Here is a 15680-nt window from a genome sequence, read left to right as displayed (position 1 = left end):
TTTTGAATCAAGGGTCATAGTCAAACAAATAAATAGCTTGAATAAATCATTTTAAATGATTATTTTGAATAGGTTATTTGAATAATTATTTCAATTAATTATTTGAATAATTGATTTGAATATGATTGTTTAGAATACAAAGTTATTTGAATCAAGGGCTATAAGTAATAAAAATTATTTCCGGTTGAGTTCCCGGCCGGGCCTGGCGGTAACCTTGGGGTCCTCACGGCCACGCTGCCTGGGTGTCCTTTGCCAGGCCCCGTGTCCACCGAGGCCCAGCCGAGGAACCCGGAAGCACGGATTTGCGGAGGAAAACCCCAGCCTCAGCTGGAGAGCGTCACAGGGACTCTCTGCCGCCCCAGCAGCCCCAGCCGCTATGTCTCTGGTGGCGGAAGCCTCGTTACCCAGATCGCAGCTGCAGAACCTTAGCCTGAAAATGTTACATTGTATCAGCAACTGAAAGGGGAGTAAATTTTGCTTTCTGACAATGCAGCTTCCCTTGCTGTGCAGGCCTTTTTGCAAATGAGTAATCTTCCAATCAAAGTGGTTTGTGGGACAGATGCTGAATATATGTCTCTTTTGTTCATGTAGGAAATCAGGTTGTGTCGGAAATTGGTCCAATAGTTAAAGTTAAAGCCAAGGGCCATTCTTTTAGTGATGGACTGGATGAAGTCCAAAAATCAGAAATGAAAGCCTGCAGAGTTGTATCTTCAGTGGTGTGATGAAGCTACAGTAGTGGAGATCACTCTTGCTAGATATGGATCTCCTTACCCTTGGCCTCTGAATCATATTTTGGCCTATCAGAAACGGTGGGAAGTTAACCGTAAGACGAAAGCTATTGGATGGGGTAACAAGACTCTGGACCAGGTCTTGGAAGATGTATACCAGTGCTTTCAAGCTCCTTCTCAAAGATTGCGAGCACAACCATATTTCTTCAATAAACAGCCTACTGAACTAGATAGATGCACTTGTGTTTGGCCACCTGTACACCATTCTTACCACTCAGTTGACCAGTGATGAGCTTTCTGAGAAGGTGAAACACTGTTCCAACCTCTTTGCTTTCTGTAGAAAAATTGAACAGCATAGCTTTGAAGAGTGTGGCAAACACACACCATTACACTGACACGACTTGTCAGAATTTAGTGTTTATTAGTTACGAAAAAAAATCACTTTTAAAAAATTGTACTTGAATATTGTATAGTAGCATGAGAATTTTAAGACAACAAAGGAATGCTTTTTAAAACTTTAACAGATTATATGTATCCTATACGTGTACTTTGTACTGTTATTTGTATACACATTAAAATAATTTTGGATGATTTTATTTGATATATTGCACTCTGCCTTCAAATTTTGTTTCCTTAAAACATGTATGCATATAAAAATAAGCTTAAACAACTGAAAATAATTATTTCCCATTGATTATAAACATAAAAGTCCAATTTCAGAGATAAAATGTGGGAAAAAATCTTTATCTTGCATCTGATTCTTATCGAGCTGATTTGTTCCTTCATGAAATGCAAGTCTTTTAGATTAGTGGTTTTAGGACAAAATAAAGATTTACTATGACAGAGACTGAAACAATAGTACAGTGTGTAGGGCAACCAACCCGGGTTTGATCCCGGCACCCCGATGGCCCCCCAAGTCTCAGCAGGAGCACAGAATTCGGAGTAAGCCCTAATCATGGCCAGGTGTGGAACGAAACCCAAAAAAAGAATTACTATAACAAAATTATAGTCCAAGAATATTCACTGTCAACCCACCTTCTTCCCAGAAGTAACCTAAACACAGAAATTGTATTTTTTCTGAAAGAAGAAAGACTGTTTTCATGACTTCTTCAGACAATACTTATGGATAAATGTTTCTGGTAGAACAATTACCAGTTCCAGGGTTAACCTGTCAACTTTGTGTTTATTTAACAATTGTAATTATTATGCAATTTACGATCTTTTATATTAGGACTGTCCTCCCGTTTTTCACGGATTTGCTCAAGCGGGCACCAGTAACGTCTCACAACAAATTGTGAGACTTGTTACTATTTTTGGCATATTGAATACATCACAGGTAGCTTGCCAGGCTTTGTCGTGGGGGGGAGATACTCCAGGGAGCTTGCTGGGCTCTCCGAGAGGGGCGGAGGAATCGAACCCGGGTCGGCCGCATGCAAGGCAAATGCCCTACCCTCTGTGCTATCGCTCCAGCCCATGATCCTTTATATTATGATAGAAAAATTAAGGATGATCTTAAGGTGTCTAAAGCAAAATATTGGTTATAATAGGAGAAAAGCAGAAGAATTTGAACTCAAGTTTCCTGCATTCTAATAAATCCCATTTATTAGATCCCTTTTATTGGAATTGTTGTGAGGATTAAATAACCTTTTTTATTTAAGCATATCAGTCTTTGCAGGGATGTGGCACAAGTGGAAAGCACATCTTGTCTACGGAAGGCCCTGGGTTTAATTTCCTACAGTCCAACTTACCTCTGCTCACGCACCAATAACCCTAAAGCACTACCAGATGAAATCTTAAAACACTGAAAAACTGCCAAATAAGCACATTCCTCTTTAATGTTTGTTCCTGCTGACATGCTTTCCACCCCAGCATTCCAAGTAATGTTAAATAAAAAGGAAATACAAAGTTGCACTGCTATAGAAGGCCTTCCTAAACTATTTTCCCTGCCCTGTCCTGCTTTCATGGAATTTAACCACTTCCTCTTTTTCAGTGGCTCAATGAAAACATATTTTTTTCCTCTCATTTGATTGACTCTCTGTAGAAGGGCTGGTAATGTTCTTCATGAATAAAGCTACAGACTGAACTGGGAACAAAATAGCTGAAAACAGTCTGAGGCAGTTCTAGTTGGTACACAAATCAATTATAGATTATCACTTTTAAAAATGCAGATGCTTCCCAGAGAATGAATTTTTGGCCTAAACATCTGAGGAAAAGATTGATATTTATTAAATTGTCAACCTAGCTCATGACTTGTGGCTAAAAGGAAGAAAAATAAAACGCTTTGGAATATCAATAGTAACCATTATTTGCATCAGAAAGAGGTCATCTCTATGGTAAGTAACCATAGGAGCTACTTTAGTAAAATGAAACTACGTTTTTTTCACCCTGAAGTATTGTGTCCAATACAGATGCAGAGGAAATGATTACAAATCTCCAGCAGAAGCTGAGTAGGAAGGGTATTTGCTTCATATGCTGCTGGTTTGATCCCCACAAAGCATACCTTTCCCCCAACCACCACCAGGAGCAATCCCTAAGCACAAAAGCATGAGTAAGCCCTGATCACCCCGCAGTATGCATCCCCCAAATAAAACAAACAAAAAAGAACATATCCATAAACAGTCTGCAAAAAAAGGAAAAAAGTCAGGGAAGGGTCTCTAATAGGCTTCTGTGCACACGCTTCTCCACATTGTGACTTTTATTGTTCATCCCAGCAAGAGACAAAGTCAATTTTTCTACACGCTTATATTTCTATTAGTTTTGTGATTCTCCTTGGACAATAAAATGTGATGGGCATATGTTGCAAGAGTTCCAAACCTATACTTCAGGAGTCTTTGCAGCTACTGTCGTCACTCTTCTTGGAAACCAAATAATGTCCTGTTAAATAGCCTTAGCCAGCCTTCTTAACAAGTAAATGCTACAAAGAGAAGGAGTACTTTGTCAGAGTCAGATACAAATGAGGCCATCCTTGATCAGATTGCCCTTTAATCTTCCACATTTTTTGCAATGATATGAATGACCTCTAGTAAGACCTATAGGAAAGTTGCCCAGATAATTCCAACTGAAATTTCTTCTTTTGTTCTTATTATTTTGGGCCACACCAAGCTTTGCTCAGGGCTTACTCCTGGCTTTGTTCTCAGGGATCACCCCTGGAAAATTTGGGGAAACCATATGGAGTGCTGAGGAATTGAACCCGAACTGGCCACATGCAAGGCAAATGCCCTAACCATCGTACTATTGCTCCGGCCCTAACTGAAATTTCTTGATCATGAAAACCAGGAGCAAATGAAATTTTTATTTTAAGCTGCTGAACTTTGTTTGTTTTCCAGTGGGGAATGGTCATATTTTACTAATTCTCAACAAAGATCTTCAGAAGTTTAATAATTTAAAAATCATGTATATTACTAGAAAATCAATTGAGGCCAAAGAAAATGAGACTATAAAAAATGAATTAGCTTTTCTTCTGATTCATCATAACTTGTTTTATACTCTCTTTTACTGCAGTATCTTTTAAATTCCATCCCTTTTTTTTGAGAAATGACAAGACTGGGGGGATAGTCAAGAGTATTTCAGCTATACACTACCATGCTTAAGCCTAGTGATCCTTCCCTTCATCTTCTTTATGATGAAAGCATCTAAAATTGTTACATAAGTTTCTGACTTCATTACTTGCCAGTCTGTGTCTTTGCTTTGATTTGGAAAGGCAAGGAAATCTGAGGTTAGAGAAGGCACTCTTGGCCCATTAGATCCTCAACATCTGCTTTCCCAGAAGGAGATAAAAGGTTACAGGATGAGATATCCATTTAGGTCCTTGTATAAACGAAACCCTGTCATTAGCAGTCTAGTAAATCCTGGTGCTTCAAATGAAAAAAAGTTATAATTGATTTGGGGGGATCATACCCAACAGTACCCAGGGAAGTAGATGTGGGTCTGGGGATCGAACCCAGGTTGGCCATATACAATCCACATGCTCTATCCACTAAAATGATATATTGGAAATTATCTCATTAATTCAAATGTAGATATTATTTAACCAACTTATTTGATAGCCAAATACTTATCAAATGATTTTTTGCTTGTTTGCTTGTTGGCTGGGAGAAAAGGCAGTGCTCATGAGATATTCATGGCTTTTTATTCAGGGGCTGCTCTTAGTAGTGCTCATAGGATCATAGAGATGCTGTACTGAAATCTGACATTCATCATACAAATGTGTCCAGAGTCCATTCTGACCCAAATGAAATGTTCTGAATGTAAACACTTCTCAGATAAACAAAACATTTGTGGCTAGTTTTGGCAAAGTTATCATTAAAAGTACCCTTTGTCCAGAATATTACGATATCTTTAAAGTTGAATCTAATCTATCTCTTAGCTGTGTGATGCTGAACAAGTCATTAACCATTCTGTACTGCTATTTCTTTCTTTCTAAAATATGTGATAATATCTGACCTTGTTATATTACAAGGATATTTTAGGATATTCTATTGATGATATTCAATGGAAATATTTGTATAATATTCTAATGCAAATATCCTAAGGAAATAAAAAAATGAAGAGCTTGAAAAATTCCCAAGCAGCACCATTCCTGAACATCAGCTGTATGTCAGTAAAACTATATGTTTTGGTATGATAATATTGTAATGTAAATGTCCAATCCCAAAATTTAACTGGACTTATATTTTGTAGCTATTTTCACTTACCAATTCAATTTTTCCACTTCTATATTTCTGCCTTTGCCATTAGTACCACAGGGCTTTTTCACCCATGTGGGATGTGTGTGACTTAACCAAACACTTACTGAAAACCTAGTAAACACGGACAGAGACAACCAAAATCTGCCCCTGGTCTGGGAAGTACACACTCTATTCATATCCACTGTAAGCCCCAAGTCCCCTTCAGGCAATGAAAAACAATGATAATAAAAGCATTGCTAAGGTGTCACTGAAGCAGAGAGGAAGAACAACTACTTTTTCTCTGGAGTAGAGAAAGGCACACTGAAAGTTCATCAAAGGTAGAGGTATTTGAGCTCTTATTCAAAAAAACAAAAATAAGTTTTCCAAATACATAAAAAGACTTGAGGTAAATAATCAATATTAAAAACTTGAATTTAATAATTAAAATAAAAACTGATGCAATAAGTTAAGAATTTTTGAATAAATACATTTTAAAGGAATAGGAAGAGAGTTTTCATATTCTTTAGAATATTACATATATCAAACATTCAATTCTTGGTTGCTTTATTTACAGAAGTTTTAGACAAATGAATGCCTCTAACTGGTGCCTCTGTGTCATAGTCCCCTTCCAAGGAAATTTACCCCAAGGCTACACATTTCACTGTGTTTAAAATGTACCCTTTACTTCAATACAAAATAGAACAGTTAATAATTGATTATTAACAAATAAAAATTTAGTAATGTAATAGCAATACATTTTGAGTCTAGACTTTCTGTTGATAATATGTCTAATTTTAAAAAATTGCAAATGAAATGCTACCTATTGGAACCACTAGCAATTTAACTTGCGGATTCTCTGACAGAAATAAAAGGCCTTTTTTTATCATGCTATGTATATATTATAATCTTCTGTTGATAGTGAAAGATCAAAGATTACCTTGCATCAAACAGAATTATGATGCCACAACATTTCATCTTGTTACAGCTGATATCAATCACTGAGTGACAGTGAGATACAGGGTAGGTTTTTTAGTCAATATCCCTGACATGCTCCAACATTTGAAATACAGCAACCAACTTCTATGTACTTTGGCTGTGATAATGAAAACCATAATGTAAACAAATTGAGGTTGATTGCTAATATACCTATTATTAAGCAGAACCAGAATTCTGATCACCTAAGGTAGCAATTTTATCTAGAACTTCATCAAAGAAAAGTGAGAGTTCAAAAAAGAGAGAGGGAACATATTTTTTAGCAGAGAAGGAAGAGCAGTAATATCTCCCAAGACATAATCAGAGTTAACCCCCCTCCTGGTATAACTCTCCAGAGATCTGTGTATTCCCGCTCATTCATCAGAGGGCTACACAAGGCCCTGACACAAGACACAAATCTCCAAAAAAATCCTCTTTCTCAGGAAAGGTCACAGACTGTTGTCTCTGTTTAGAGCTGCATCACTTACTGAGCTCAATGTGCAATCTTTGAGGGGCCAAATTTTCCCCTCTTGGTTTTGTAACTGAAAGAGTTTTACTCCCTTCCAGTTATATTGGTGGTTCTTCTTTTCTAGAGAAATATAGAACTGAGTCTCTGTTTTTGCAACACTCAGTGTGCACTTAACATTATTGTCAGTAAAGAAATACCCTGGTTAGAAAATTATTTATTCATTTGTATGTACTCATTTGCAGATTTTACAGTGTTGTTTTCATATCCAAACCTCAGAACTATGCTCAATTTTTTTGGTGTACTTGCATCTTAAAGTTTAATAGAATAATTAGAGGTATTTATAATAAATCCAAAATTAAAAATCTCTTTCTCAACTGACTGGAAGATAAGAATCTGAATTTTGGGAATTCTTATATTATTGCATTAAATATAACAGCTGCCAATCATGTTAAACATAAAATATTTGCCTGTATTTTTTTCTTTTTTCCTATATCAAGATGGTCACACAATACATCATACAAAACACAGCAGAACCTTCCCAAACTTGCAAAATTATTAGATAAGAAAATTCATTTTTATGCAAACTATATGCATATTCATACAAAAACAGTTTGAAAATGTATCTGATATAATTAGAATGTTTATGAATCTATTTGCTCTGCTATTAAGTAACAAATTTGTAGTAACCATAGCAACTGCAACATCACAAGCTCAAGTTCTATTTTTATAATATGAGTACCTTTCTTAAAGCAACATTCATGCACAATTCTATATTTTTTAGAATATTAGTGGAAGGTATTTTAAAACATTTCACATTTTATTACATAAAGTGATGCTTTATATTTTGAGTTTAAATAATTTTATCACATTTTATTACATATTTTAAAACATTAAAAAACATTTTAAAACATTTAAAACATTTCACATTTTATTACATAAAGTGATGCTTTATATTTTGAGTTAAAATAATTATTTTTTGTAGTATAGAGTGTATGTGTATGTGTATGTGTGTAAGTAGGACTATGTTTGCCATAAACAATATTTAAATGTATGGACTGGAAAGACAGTACAGTGGGTAGGGCATTTGCCATGCACATGGCCAACCCGGGTTTGACTCCTGGCATTCCATATTGTCCCCTGAGCACTTCCAGGACTAATTCCCGGGTCAGAGACAGGAGTAACCCCTGAGCATCACAAACCCCAAAAAAGGGAGAAAAAAGGAAAGAAAAAGGAACAAAAAATTTAGATGTAAAGGAAAAAATCACTAATTACTATGAATATGTTATTACTTCTGATTAATCTTTTAAATTTTATTTAAAATACTTAAAAATATATCTTTTAAATTTTGTAAATAAAAATTAAAGTCATGCAAGATTTTTCATGCAAGAAAGTCATTTAGTTTTTCATTTTCTTTTTTAACTTTAGTTAGTATGATTTATCTTCCATCTAAGTAGTAATGTTCTTCTCCCAACTTAATTTAAAAAGGCATTTGGTTAATATTTTTCTTCAATGAAATTAGAGGATCATTAGTCTATTTCATTAGCTAAGTGTCATCAATTCGAGTCTTGACATCCTGGAAATCATAGGTGGCCTTTCCAAACCTCTTTCCTCCCCCGTAAAATGGAGAGGATAAGAAAAACAATATCAACATTATAAGAATTATGAGAAGGTATACTCCAAAATTACCAGTGTGATAAATGTACTTTCTAAACAATTTACTATTTTAGAGCCAAAGTAACCCCAGATAAAATAAATAGAAGGCATCAGGTTTCTAAACTATACTACAAACTGATTATAATAAAATTGTATTGCATTAGAAGAAACTGATTATATATAGATCAAAAGAGAGAATTGAGAACCCACCCTCCAACCCCCACAATCCACGTGTGCAGGGACACTTAATTTATTGGAAAGGAATTAAGAACATACAATACAATGCAATTTTTCAGGAAGTGTGCTGGGGAGACTTCACATTCAGTTGCAGAATAATTAAACTGGACTACTACTTAACACCACAAGCCAAAATTAAATTCAAAGTGGATTAATGACTTGTGTAATACACCTGAAACAATAAAATACGCGAAGAAAAGACATAGGCAAAACACTTCTTGATGTTCGCTTCAGACATGTCCCTGAGAACTCAACTCCAACGTCAACAGTAACAAAAGTAAAAATGGACAGGGTGGAACTAAGCCTAAAAAGTTTCAGCACCACAAAATAATCAGTAAAACAAAAAGAAAATTTTCATAGTTGAATAAAATATTTGCAACTCATATATCCAAGAAGGAGCACTAATATCCAAGATATTTAAAGAACCCATAAAACACAACAACAAAAAACAAATGATTCCACCAAAGAAATGGGCGTGTAAAATGAAATAATTTGCCAGAAAAGATTTATAAATGTCCAATAGCCACAGGAAAAAAATGTTTTATTATCACTTATTTTCAGGGCTGGAGTGATAGCACAGCGGGTAGGGTGTTCGCCTTACAAGCGGCCAACATGGCCAACCCGAGTTCGATTCCTCTGCCCCTCTCGGAGAGCCCGGCAAGCTACCGAGAGTATTAGATATGCCAGACACAGTAACAACAAAGTCTCCAATGGAGACGTTACTGGGCCCGCTCGAGCAAATCGATGATCAACGGGAGGGCCTTTACCTTTTACCTTTTTATTTTCAGGAAATGTAGACGAAAACTAATTAGATACCAATACACACCAATGAGAAAAGCCTATATCACAAAGATTAGAAACAAGTGTTGGGAGAGAGTCTACAGAAAAAGGTAACTTCATACATTGTGGAAGGGAATAAAAACTGGCCCACTCATCTTTCAAAACTGAGATGTAGGTTTTGCAAGATACTGAAAATAGATGTATTCAATACAGCAATCTATTTTCTGGGTAAAAGAATATAAAGCATATTCTCAGGGCTACAGAGAAGACTATTCAGCAGTCAGGGGTTATGATATGATATATGCGATGATATGCGATGGATGTTCAGGGTACCAAGTTCAAATTCAATCATTACATATATCCGGCAGAGGAACAAAGGCACACGGGTCCCGGGGCTGAGACCTTCAAGCCTACTTGGATCGGGGCTGAGCATCCTCCACCCAGATCCTCCAAATTCCAGTAGGCGGGGGTCACACCCACCAACTAGCGTCCTGGAGCCGTGTAATCCCATCAACAGCCAAGACTCAGAGACTATAAAACCCAGTTTCCGGAAGTGCGTGGTGGCATTCGCAGCAGTGTGACATCTTATCATCTCATTCCTACTTTGGACAAACTGGCAGGCTACCGAATGTAACCTGCCCACACGGCAGAGTCTGGCAAACTCCCGTGGCATAACCAATATGCCAAATACCAGTAACAATGAAGGGTCTCATTCTCCTAACTCTGAAAGAGCATTGAATATGGCACTTTTTAAAAAAAAAAAATCTCAGGGTAGGACGAAGGAGACGTTACTGGGGCCTGCTCGAGGCAATCGACGAATAACAGGATGGTCGTTGAGGCAATCGACATATATCCTTAGAACCTTTGGGTGTATGTAGCCTTGATGAGCCAAGCATCACTCCACTAGGGTGGCCCTAGTGCTCTCCAAGAACTCAAAGATGCAACTGCTACTGCATCACCAGGTCCAAGCATTGAACCAACCAGCCTGGTAGAGTAGACCAAGTATTGTTGTGCATAGATGCCAAGTGTCTGAGCACTTCTTTAGAGTCCCCTCCACGTCCCCAAAAAAGAAAACCACCTAGTTTTTGAAAGTGATATGTACAGTAGTCAAGGTGTAAATAATACAAGTGCCCATCAACAGAGGAATGAGTAAACATATGGAATGCAACACATGCCATTGCCTATATTCACAATGAACTGCTACTCAACTATAAAAAGCAGGAAATCCTGCCATTTATGGAACATGAATGGAATTGGAAGGCCAAATTATATGTTTCACAGTAGGGCATAAAGAAGCAAGCAAAGACAATGAATAGAGAAAAACAACCCAAAACTACTCTTGCATCTGGACCACAGAACTGAAGGGGCAAGCACTAAGTACACGGGTGAAGAGAGACCAAAGGGAGGAATTTCAGCACCTTAGTGGAAGAAATGGCTTCACAACTGGCTTTTGAAGAGGTGTGAAAAAGCACTCCTGAGACAAAAAATGATATTAACACCCTTACCTCAATAATAAAAAGGGAGAGAACAACATTTAAATAAAATACATTGTAATTTGATATTCAGATATATTTTTGTTTCATAAACCAAATCTCATTCTGAAATAAAATGTGCCAGGTTAAAAAAAAATCCTACAAATATCTGGTTTCTGCATTTTATTAAAAGTTGGCAGATGTAAAACAGGTGTCTGAAGAATTGAAATGAGATGAGGAAAAAGAATCTCCTAAAAGTGACTCTCTTATTTTTAAAAAAATCCAGTCTGGTTTGAGATCCAAATCAACTCTTATTGAGCATCAATGATCCCATACATATGTGTACAATATCTATTTCCTTAGATTGTCATATTATTAGTATCATATAAATTAACCATAATATTCTATAACACATATTTGTCAATAGATGTTTATTTAGTTCTCATCCTTAACTATCTTAATTGAAATATAATTGGCACATAACATATTAGCTCCAGGTGTACAATATAATGACTCAATAGCTTTATATATTGCAAAACGATCACTACAATAATTCTAGCTAAACATCAGTTATTATACATAATCTTTTTCTAATGATGAGAACTAACAACTTAAAAATATGCTACATATTACAGTCAAATACAGGCAGTATTCTATTTGTAATAGCCTCATGACATTTTAAAATTAGTGAACATCTTCACCTTTTTGCAGTATTGGGGCTCCTTCCAAGTTTAGGGAGTCTGAGGGTCACCTCTGGTGATACCTGATCAGTCAGACCAGAGAGCTCAATTGAAGGTCCAGAGAATGTGCTTCAGCTTGGGTCATAGTACCAGGAACCTCCTGGGCCACTGACACAGGCTCAAGGGCCATTAGCGCTCCCCTCAGCAAAGCTCAGGAAGGGCATCTGATGCTGAGGAGCAAAGTGGAGCTTATCTATCCTAAACTGACAAGCTAAAAATATTGACCCATTCTATTCCTCTTACTCTGCCTTATGTTCTTCATAATATTTTTATTTTTAAACATTCTATATAATTCACTTGATTACCATACATCTGTCTACACTGGCTAAGATGTAAACTCCTAAGACTTCTGTTTCTCCACAGCTCGGTGCCTGTCAGTCATTCAAAATATTTATTGAATGAGTAAATATTTAGCATGATGTGTAGCACACAGTAAATGCATAATAAATATTATGGCATTGCCATTATACTTTTTAAATTTATTTTTTCTCTCAAAATAGAATTTTTTTGAGGATGGTAATATTGAGAATAATGAAGATCTTCCTTTTCCTCTCTAGGAAAAAGAAACTAACTTATTATATCAACCTCCAAAAAAGATTTATACATAAATAAAACCTTACAGCAGATATTCCATAAACTAATCCATTATATTATCCATTAGATTATTTGGTCAACTAACTTAGTTGTTAAACAACTATACTCAATTACCCACATCAAATAATAATTTTCTAAGTTTGTCCCATATTTACCTATTTCAAGTATTTTATATAAATTTTTTTATTTTAAAGACTTACTTTTTACAATGATCAAATACCCATCCCTCCACCAGTGCCCATTTCCCACCACCACGGATCCCAGTACCTCATGGTGTCTCACTAATAAAAATTTTTTTAAAAAAGCGTAAACCAAAAAAGATGCCCACACACATAGAAAAAAAATCTAATAAAAATCAAGATAAAAATTTAAAAAAGACTTACTTTTTATTTCTCAAACTAAATAATTTTAAAGGTAATTTCTGCTATATAATAACCCTGACACTGAGTTGCTTACCCTGGAGTAGGCACACATCTTAACTGATTTGTTATCATTTAGAAATTTAGGGAGGAAATTAATGATGATAGTAAGTGTGATTAAGTCTAATTTATCTCAGCCAGTGCAGTAAACATAAATTCTCCCCAGTCAAAGTCAACATTTGTCATGCTGACCTACCTTGTCTTAGTTTCTGTGTGCTTCAGAAGCAAAGATATAGGAGTAATTTGTTGAGCAATAATGTAGTTAGTGAAGTACTAAACAGGACTTATGATCTTCTTAATGATAGAAGATACAGGTGGTAAAAACAAGGGGGAAGGATCATTACCTATATCTTATGAAAAATGGAAAAAACAACCACTTGGAGGAGAGCGCTCCCAGCACTGGGTGACATGATCAAGATCACACGTTAAAGTTAGGGAAATGAGGGCACCATAAACAAGTGAGTGGACTCCTGATAGTAGTTATTCCTTTGTAACTCTTTCTAACCAAAAGAATGTGCAGAATTTATCATCATGCACAAATTATGCTACTGCCAAGCTTGGCCATAAAGCTCTCCCTTCCCCCAAACAGCTCTCTGAGGTTCTTCCTTTTATGTCTGCAGAGGAATTATGAGAATCTTAGATATCATGCATTGATGATGGGATAATTATCCTCTACCTGCTTCTCCAATGACATCCAGTCACTCAACAAATACACACTGAGTGCTTCATTTATCCTAGGTGCTAAATGCTTCTAAGAACTTATAAAACTAAATTCCTTAATCAACCAAATGATAAAATATTAATTTAGCAGTGAATCATGCTACCTAATATGTGACTTCATAGCACATTTGATGATAGAGGAAATAAATACTATATAACTTAGGGGAGGCCACCAGCAAGGTTCAGGGGGGCAACGGGTTATCCATCTAACTCGGGCAACCAGTTCTGATGGTTTAATGCTAAGACCCAGTGATAAGGTGTGACTCAAGGCCAGTGTCATCAGAGCTTCCAGGCCTATACCTAGAGACCTCCATGGGCATATGTGCTCCCAGAAATAGGACTTGGATCCCTGTACATGAAACACATGTGACCCCTAACCCAAAACTATTTTCTGGGCCCTGAATGTGACATAATTCAAACTAAAAAATGCAAGACATAAAATGTTTCTATGGTTAAACCTAATTTGTCTGACAGTCTATGAACTATATAGGACCATTTTAACACTCCAACCATCTTCCACTGTAAAGATTAAAAATCTAAAAGTGGTATTCTTTAGTTCATACCCAGGTAAAAATCTTGAGTTCTTTCTTTGTTTTTGCAGAGACAGTGGGAGAGAGGAAGAGAGAGAAGTACACATCCTGATTACTGGTACAGATTAGGGCACTGCAGCAAGAAGTCACAGGGTAGAGCCATAGTCATAGAAAATCCCTGATCATGGCAACAGAGGAGTATTCTTGATCTTCTGTACTTTCAAGAAAACATTTTCAACTGAAGCTAATCAAAATTGTGTAGGTATACGTGTGTGAGTATATAACATTAGTTATGAATCCTCGGAGGAAAGATTTTTTTAAACAACGTTGGAGTTTAATTCATAAGCTCTTGTCAATTATGTAGATTTAACATAGGAAGCTTATTAAGCGTTCTGAAAATCAAGAGGCATGTGCTCAAGTAGCACTTACCGATGGTGCTTGGGAAGCCCTTGGGTATAAAAGATGGAATCCAAAAGCTCCCAAGCACCACTGGGAGTGATACAGGTATGACATCCACAACCATAAAAAAAAATCAGATGTTTTTAAGCCAGAGAAATGGCTCAAGGGTTAAACTACATACCTATTATATGGGAAGCCCTGAATTTAATTGCCACCACAGCAACCCTAAGCCACTACCAGTACCATCAGGAGCAGACCTCCTGGTCCCTAAGAACCATGGCTCAAGTACTGCACTGTCATCACTGAGCACCAAACCACGATGCTTTGTAAATGAAGCATCGCTGGGAGTCATCCCTATAACGACATTAATAAAAATAATGTAAGAATCAATTTAATAGAGGAAATTGCTATAATTCATGACACATAAATAGAACTAGAGTTGCATCTATCTACTACAATTCCTTTGCACTTGTTTAATATTCTAATATGGAGTATTATTTAGTTTGAACCCATCATTTTGCCGAGTACAATAGATTGCATGGTGGTGAGGGTGGTAAAAATTAGAGACCAAAGGACGAAGGGGGAGAAATATAATAAATAAGCAACAAGCAAATAAATATCCACTTGAAAGCTCAAATGCAGAAAGGATTTTGTAATAAAAAATAAAATGTTGGGGGCCAGAAAGATAGTGTAGGAGGCAAGGTGCTTTCCTGGCACATGGCTGACCTGGGTTCTAACCCTCTCCACCAATATGGTGTTCTAAGGCTGCCAGGAGTAAACTCTGAGCACAGTCGGGTGTGGCCCACAAATCAAAAAAAGCACTGTAGTACTGTAGCACTGTCCTCCCGTTGCTCATCGCCTTGCTCGAGCGGGCACCAGTAACACCTCCATTGTGAGATCTATTGTTACTGTTTTTGGCATATCGAATACACCACAGGGAACTTTCTAGGCTCTGCCATGCGGGTGGGATATACTCGGTAGCTTGCCAGGCTCTCCGAGAAGGATGGAGGAATCGAACCCAGGTCGGCCATGTGCAAGGCAAACGCCCAACCAGCTGTGCTATCAAAAAATGATAATTAAAAAATAAAAAATAAAAATACTGTGGTCTAGGAAGAGGGCTCAAAGGACTGGAGAATGTATTGTGCATACAAAAGCCTGAGTTCGATCCCTGGCACTGCCTGCTGCACTCAGAATTACCAGGTTAAAGCCAAAGGGGAGAAAAGATGTCAAGATAACCTCGAGTGTCAAGCACTGACTCTTGAGGGAAAATCCATCCAAGCAGAGACTTCTCAATGGGCAG

General features: G+C 36.8%; 1 pseudogene; it reads left to right on the top strand.

Moving 5' to 3' along the window:
• The first annotated feature begins 376 nt into the window (after positions 1-376).
• Positions 377-1390, top strand: LOC130046233 (metaxin-2-like; annotated as a pseudogene).
• The last annotated feature ends 14290 nt before the right edge of the window (positions 1391-15680 follow it).

Source organism: Sorex fumeus, unplaced genomic scaffold, assembly GCF_029834395.1.
Source record: "Sorex fumeus unplaced genomic scaffold, SorFum_2.1 ptg000131l, whole genome shotgun sequence".
NCBI lineage: Eukaryota > Metazoa > Chordata > Mammalia > Eulipotyphla > Soricidae > Sorex > Sorex fumeus.
This window is presented reverse-complemented; position numbering and strand designations above follow the sequence as displayed.